The sequence below is a fragment of the Malania oleifera genome, chromosome 8 (assembly GCF_029873635.1).
Source record: "Malania oleifera isolate guangnan ecotype guangnan chromosome 8, ASM2987363v1, whole genome shotgun sequence".
Classification (NCBI taxonomy): Eukaryota; Viridiplantae; Streptophyta; class Magnoliopsida; order Santalales; family Ximeniaceae; genus Malania; species Malania oleifera.
Window position 1 is genome coordinate 41,802,912 of NC_080424.1, and position 8,181 is coordinate 41,811,092.

Genomic DNA, 8,181 nt, shown 5'->3' on the forward strand with positions numbered 1-8,181 from the left:
AACAGTTCGGCAGCCTGAGTGTAGATTCGTAAGCCCGAACAAAAATTAGAAACATTTGTGTGTAGGTTCGGGTGCACAGTCCTAGGTTCGGTAGCCCAAATGCACGTGTTCAGTCACCCGAGGCCTATTTTGAACTAAATTTCTCAGTAACCCAAGTTGGTGAGGAGTCCCTTTCAGAGGGTTCGGGTGCCCGTGGAAGATATGCACAAAAATGGTTCGATCGCCTGGGAGCTAAGTCAATACTTTTCAACAGTTTGGGGGCCCAAGGAGTTTTGAACTCCTGGGGTTCAGTAGCCCGAGCTCTCTCAAATTTCCATATATTATTCATTTTTAACACTCCTCAATTTTTTATGATATATGTACATGAGTGTTGGGTTCTAAGGTCTTACTAAGGTCTCCCAAAAACCTAGTGTCGGTCGACCAAAGGGTGCCTTAAGGTCATTCGGTCCCTATGGTCAATCTACGACATTTTTTAGCTTACAATTACCTACATGCATGATATGCAGAAATTATTACAAACCAATATAAATTATTACAAACCAATATAAAAACGAATGCAAATACAATAGAAAATAGGACTTCATTCTTTCGATTCTTCAGAAGCCCTAAATGAAGTTTGATCTTCATAGTCCGTATGACTTGCTTGAGTTCCTACCAATAGTGCATGCTAAGGATAAATATGTTCAAGAAGTTCAGTGCATAGGTGAGAAACATTGGTTTTGTCATAATCAAAATAGGATCAGACTCATAGAGTTAACACTCTCAATGTTAGCTCACCATTTTGAACATCAATTAAAGCCCTTCTAGTGGCCAAGAATGGTTTTCCAAGAATTAGTGGGACTTCTTGGTCTTCCTCCATATCTAACACCACAAAATCAATAGGAAAAATGAATTTGTCCACCTTTACCAATACATCTTCTATGATTCCACGTGGATACTTGATGGATCGGTCTGCTAGTTGTAAAGAAATGGTTGTTTGTTTCATCTCTCCAAGTCCCAATTTCCTGCAAATAGAAAGTGGCATAAGATTAATGCTAGCTCCAAGATCACATAAAACTTTATCAAAAAATGAATTTCCAATAGTGCAAGACAAAGTGAAACTCCCTGGATCTTTTAATTTTTTAGGTAATTTCTTTTGAAGAATAGCACTGCATTCTTTAGTAAGCTTCACTATTTCGAACTACTTCAACCTTCTTTTCTTGGAAATGATGTCCTTTAGGAATTTGACATAGTTTGGCATTTGTTCCAAGGCATCTATAAAAAGGAATGTTTATGTGAACTTTCTTTAAAATATCTAAAAAATTAGAAAATTGCTTATCTAATTTTTGTTTTTGAAAACGTTGAGGATAAGGAAGTGGAGTGGAGAGAATAGGAGGATTGTCAGGAAATGATATTGCTGGAGGCGTGTCCATCTCTCTTGGTGTATCATCCACAATCTCTGCTTCTTCCACTTTAATCTTGCTTTGGCCATTATTTTCATCTATAGGTGTGGACATGGTTTCCTTTGATGGTGAACTCTCAATTTATCTTCCACTCCTAAGTGTGATGGCCTTGCATTGTTCCTTTGGATTCACTTCTGTGTTGCTAGGAAAAGTTCCTCTTTGTTAGGCATTTATGGTCGTAGCCAGTTGCCCAATTTGAATTTCAAGATTCTTCATAGTGGCTCCTATATTGCTACAATGAGTGTCAATGTTATCCAACCGTGAATAAGTCTTTTTAAACCTTGCTTTTTTCTCTTCAACAAATGATACCATGGCATCCTCAAGTGACATCTTCTTCTCACTTTTTTTATTATCAAGTCCTGGAGGAGGTTGTAGCACATTCCTTGTATTTCCATAAGACAAATTCTCATGATTTCGAAGTCCTAGATGGTAATATTGTGGCATAAGATTACCAAAATAGTTGTAATTCTGATTGTTGATGTATTGAACGTGTTCTTGACTCGTTTCATTGCTCGGATCTATCCTACTTGTAGTTGCCACATATTCTATAGCTTGTGGCATCCTTTGGGTTGTCAAAGCTGAAATCTGATGGGATAGAGAAGCAACTTAAGCTGAAAGGGCAGCAAACAGCTTCAAATCATGAATCCCAACAACTTTCTTAGCCATAGTTCTTTCAGTTGGCCATTGATTGTTGTTTGAGGCCATTTCTTCTAAAAGAGAAGTAGCACCCTCAGCTTCCTTTGACATCAAAGTTCTCCCAGATGCAGCATCAACCAAAGTATGAATTTGCACATTTAACCTATTATAAAACATTTGAATTCACAACCAATACGGCAATCCATGTTGTGGGCAATGTCGAATCAAATCTTTATACATTTCCCATGCTTCATAGAGTGATTAAAAATCATTTTGCTTGAATTGACCAATCGCACTCCTAAGTTGGGCTGTTTTTACAGGTGGAAAGAACTTAGCCAGAAACGTTTCTGTCATGTCTTGCCAACTAGTGATACTTCCTAGTTGAAGAGATTGTATCCAACCTCTTGCCTTGTCCCTCAAAGAAAAAGGGAACAATCTCAGTCTAATGGTGTCTTTAGTAACACCATTGATCTTTAGAGTGTCCCAACTCTCCAAAAACATTGCCAAATGAATATTGGGATCATCAAGTGGTGATTTGCTAAATTGGGCTTGTTGCACCATGCTGATCAAGGCAGGTTTGAGCTCAAAATTGTTGCCATTAATGGTCTGACGTCTAATACCCGAATTGTGGTCATTCACAATTGGTTGTACATAATCTTTCAAGGTGTGTGGCTACACATTCTCTTGTCCATTTTCCATGGCTAGTACTTTCTTCTTTCTTAGTGCTTTGTGAGTTCTTTCAATCTCCAGATCAAAAGGAGTAATGTCACGGGTTCTAGCACGGCGCATCCAACATCAAAAGCACACCTGAAATAAAAATTAAAATTAAAATTAAATTAAATAAATAAAAAATAAAATTCTAAATTAAAACCAAGATTATTTTGTATCAATATTGGCAAAAATAAGAAGAAATCAATCCCCAGTAATGGTGCCAAAAACTTGATCGGTGCAAAACTACAAGTGCATAATATCATAGTTTTATAGTAAAGTGATGAGAAGAGTATCGACCTTAGGGATTGGTGACTTACTTTTGCCAAGTACCAAAATTATACTAATCTTGACTTTATTTAGAAAAGAAATTAAGATTTTTGTAATTGTAAATTGAAATAAAATCACTTTAAAGAAACTATTCAAAGGAAAATAAAACTATTTGACAAGTGTCAAATTAATGAGAAAGAAAATTTCTAGGAAATCAATTTCATCTAGTCTCACTATGCTTTACTCATCTATCTAATAGGAATTAATTTTCTCTGTTTGTTAAAAAATCTTAAATTCATCCAAAAGCCTCTTTCGATAGTCAATTGTAAACTATTCTTGTTCATCATTCAACACAAGAATATGCAAATTAATAAAGTAAGAACGCAATAAGACCCACAATTTTAATACTATATAGGTTCATACAAGTCTTTCAATCTCTATATTTACCTATGCCAAAATATCCAAGATCTGTCATTTAATTCCCTCTTTCGATAGCAAATCACATGATCAAAATCATCTAATTAATGGCTAGTTAATCAGAAACAATAAGCTCAGAATAAATCAAACAAACATGGAAGAAAATTACTTCAGATTAGCATAGGCAAGCAAGCATAATTTGAAATCAGATTACATCGTTTTCCTAGAAATAAGAAAATTAGTTCAGGCTGAAAATAAAATTCCACAAAAATGAATTCACCATATTTTCTTTTCTCATGGGAATGGAAGAAAAATCACACACAGTCCCAGCCGAAGCGTGCTGCCCCTTGTTGCAAAGGACCCCCCTAAGAACTGCTACCCAAACCCCCTACCTACTGCGAAGAACCTCCCTTTATTTGTGCATGGCTCCGTCAAATCACGCCCAGCACAGCCTCCAAAAGCCCCCTGTGCGGCCTCCTCCTTTTCTAAAAGAAAACCCTACTTAAAAAAAAAAAAAAAACTCAAAACCAAAACCTAGCCTACAAATGTTGACTTTTCAAAATTTTGTTTCAATGCCCTCTTTTTTTCCAACCCAGCGCAAACTCCTTCCCTTGCATGGCCAGGTCACATCAAAACCTAACCTCCCTTTTTTTTTTTTTTTTTTTTTTATTTGACTCCACCACACACACATGCCCATCTCTCTTTTCAATTCCAAAGCCTAGGCCTGCTTCAACTCAATAGCACGGCAAGCCCTAGCAAAGAGACTCCACGGGCTGCTTCATATTATTATTATTATTATTATTATTATTATTATTATTATTATTATTATTATTATTATTATTATTATTATACCACGCATAAGCTCGCAATTATTTAACTGCTCACGGCTCTCCACTTGTATTTCATGCATGGCTTGTACACGGCTTCTCTTCATGAGCGTGCATGGAACTTGATTTGGACTCCAGCTCACGTACAAGACACCTCTTCATGCTCACGACCCACGTAGTGCATGCAATATCTCCTTGTGTAGTGCACGACTTCTCCAACATTTTTAATTCCGGATTTAATTTCCAAACATTTCTTTCTTTTCTTCAATTCTGTAATAAAATTAAATGACCACTATGAGACCTAAAATTGGAAAACATTAAATAAAATTAGGCCAAAGTTTAAAGTTAGGAAGTAATAATTTATTCTAATTTATGTCACTCATCAGATGGCTGGAGAGGACGTGCACAGGCCAGGAACAAAGGAGGGAGGAGGAAACGAGGGAGGAGAAAAAGGAGGGGGGATTGATACGAGAGATTGGGGGCAAACGGAAATTGGGAAAGGAGGGAGAAATGAGAGGGAAATCATGAGGGGCGCAAATTCTACTAGACTATTAGTGACGAATCCTTGAACCGTCACTAATACCCTATTATTAATGACGAATTTGCCAAATCATCACTAATATTCTCAACTAAATTATTTTTATATTTTTTAAATAAAAATACCCTATTATTAGTAACGAATTTACCAAACCATCACTAATGTTCTTAACTAAATTACTTTTTTATTTTTGAAATAAAAATACTATTAGTGACGAATCGTTGAACCGTCACTAATACCCTATTATTAGTGATAAATTTGCCAAACCACCACTAATTTTCTTAACTATATTATTTTTATATATTTTTTAAATAAAAACAATATTAGTGACGATTTTCATAAACCGTCACTAATATAGTTAAAAAAATTGTTTATATATTTTTTAAATAAATATATTATTAGTGACAGTTTATAAACCGTCACTAATAAGAGACTTTTAGTGAAGCATTGAAATCGTCACTTATACCCCATGAATTGTCGCTAATATATTTCCGAGATAGTTTACACACAAAAAGTGGCTTCCCGCAATGGTCTGCACATAGAAATTGGGTTTTAGTGATGAAAGTATTAGTGACGAATTGAATTTCATCACTAAAAGTGTACTATTAGTGACAGTTCTTTTACTTCCGTCACTAAAAATCAGTTTTCTTATAGTAATGTCAGTCCACTTCCACATGTTTAGCCATGTCATGTTGAACTGGATTGGGAGAGATACTGATGGCCGCTTTGTTGTCACAATAAAGTTTGATAGGAAATTTCACCGGAATCTGTAGCTCTTCCAAGAGTTTTTGTTACCACATTCCTTCACATTTTCCTTGTGCAACTGCCTTGAATTTTGCTTTAGCACTACTATGAGCCACTACATTCTGTTTTTTACTTCTCCAAGTTACCAAATTTCCCCATACAATGGTACAATATCCGATGGCAGACCTTCTATCTTCTACTGATCTTGCCCAATCTGCATCTGTAAAAATTTCTACTTCATTGCTTTCACATTTCTTGAAGAAGAATTCTTTTCCAAGAGATCCCTTTAGGTGCTTGAGGATCTTGTACATAGCATTTAGGTGAGTCTTTTTTGGTGAATACATGTGTTGGCTTACCACACTTACCGCATATGCAATATCGGGTCTGGTATGTGATAGGTAGATTAGCTTACCAACCAATCTCTAATACCTCTCCTTTTCAACTGGTATCATAGTCTTTAACCCTCTTTACTGCTTCAATCAGGGTTTCACTAGGTTTGCATCCAAGCATGCTAGTTTCGGTTAGGAGATCCGTGATATACTTTCACTGAGAGACACTGATACCCTTTTTTGATCTAGCAACTTCCATTCCCAAGAAATACCATGTTTGTCCCAAGTATTTAACTTCAAACTCAATAGCTAATACTTTCTTTAATCTTTCCATCTCTACTGTATCCTCCCCAATTTGGATTATATCATCAACATACACTATCAAAATTATTCTCTTACCGCTTTCGGACTATTGGAAGAATATAGTGTGATCTGATTTCCCTTGTTGATATCCTTGGTTCTTTATTACTTTTAAAAATCTGTCGAACCATGCTCTGCGAAATTGGTTAAGTCCATACAAGGACTTCTTGAGTTTACATACTTTGTTTTCTTCAACTTTCTTATTGAAACCCGGTGGTATCGTCATGTAGACTTCTTCTTCTAACTCGCCATTTAGAAATGCATTCTTAATGTTAAGTTGTTGTAGTGATCAATCTAAGTTAGCTGCCAAGGACAAGAGAACCTGAACTGTAATCAAGTTTGAGATTGGTGCAAATATCTCTGTGTAGTCAATGCCATAAGTCTGTGTAAATTCTTTTGAAACGAGTCTGGCTTTATATCGTTTAACTATCCCATCAGCTTTATATTTCACTATGAAGACCCATTTACAATTAACTGGCCTCTTCCCTCTCGGCAAATTCATAACGTCCCAAGTTCCATTTTTCTCTAAGGCCCACATTTCCTCCATGAGAGCCTCCCTCCATTCAGGAATTTCTAGGGCTTCCTGAATATTATTTAGAGTTTTCATCCTATCAAGGTTAGAGGTAAAAACACGATATCCTGTAGACAAGCTTTTATAAGATATGTATTTAGACCAGGGATATTGAGTACATGACCTGATTTGTTTTTTTACTATAATGGGTAAATTGATGTCATCATGTACAGGCTTATCAGAAGAGAGCTCATGACCATCTATTACCTGATTGAGATTGGGCATGAACTCATAGTTACTCGAAGCTATCACCGGTTTCAACGCTCTTGGTGCCTCGAGCATGAGATTCTCCTTATTCTTTGTGTTCGACTTTCTTGAGTAAACAAGTATTTCTATATTATTTTTCTTTTCTACATCTCCTCCTGAGGTTGAGTGATCTTTTGTGCATGACAGGTCAAAAAATGATGCAATGGTAGACTCAGTGTATGGCATAGATTCATCAACAGAGAAATCAAATAACTGATCTTCACTTTATTTCTCCCCCTGAAGAGAGGGCTTTGGGAAGTAAGGAGTGGTTTCAAAGAATGTGACTTCAAGGCCAACAAACAACTTTTTCATGATAAGATCATAACATTTGTAGCCTTTCTAAGTAGGAGAATAACCAATAAAAACACACTTAATTGCATAAGGTTCCAATTTATCCCGATTATGAGCATGAACATGAACCAATGCGGTACATTCAAAGATTTTCAGAGAGAGATTGGAGTGTAGTCGAGCATTGGGAAACCATTTTTGGAGTTTCTGGAGAGGAGTTGCAAAAGAAAGAACTTGACTAGGTGTTCGATTAATGAGATATGTAGCTATTAAAATTGCATCGCCCTAAAAATATTTTTTCATATTTGTAGTGAACATCAATGCCTGAGCTACTTTAAGAATATGCCTATTTCTACATTTAGCAATCCCATTTTGTTAAGGGGTATCCATGTAAGAACCCGAATCGTGATAGGTGGGTTTAATTAAATAAGGAAGGGGAAAATGGGGAATTTTGCAGGCTTCGTCGACGAAGCTAGGTTTTGTCGACAAAGTCCATGTACGTCTCGTCAAAATTCAGAGGCTCGTCGACGAGGAGAAACTAAGAGATTTTGAGAAATCGGTAATATCAGGATTCGTCGATGAATCCATCGTCTCGTCGACGATCTAACTATATGGCCTCGTCATTGAGGATGCCATTCATCGACGAGGGCAGTCGGGTTAAAGGAGCTATAAATATCTTTTTCATTACTTCTCAGCTAAGAAATCTCACTTTCTCTCTATCTCTCTAGAAACTCTTCCTACTCTCTCTCTCTAGATTTCTTCGCCGTTCGTAGTGAGAATCATTAATCTGAGGTTACCACGAGGA

The 8,181-nt window shown here is 36.4% G+C and overlaps 1 non-coding gene across 1 annotated transcript; it reads left to right on the top strand.

Moving 5' to 3' along the window:
• The first annotated feature begins 2,277 nt into the window (after nt 1-2,277).
• Nucleotides 2,278-2,384, top strand: LOC131163169 (small nucleolar RNA R71). Its single transcript, XR_009138947.1, has one exon. It is a non-coding gene; the product is annotated as a small nucleolar RNA R71 (small nucleolar RNA).
• Nucleotides 2,385-8,181: the final 5,797 nt, after the last annotated feature.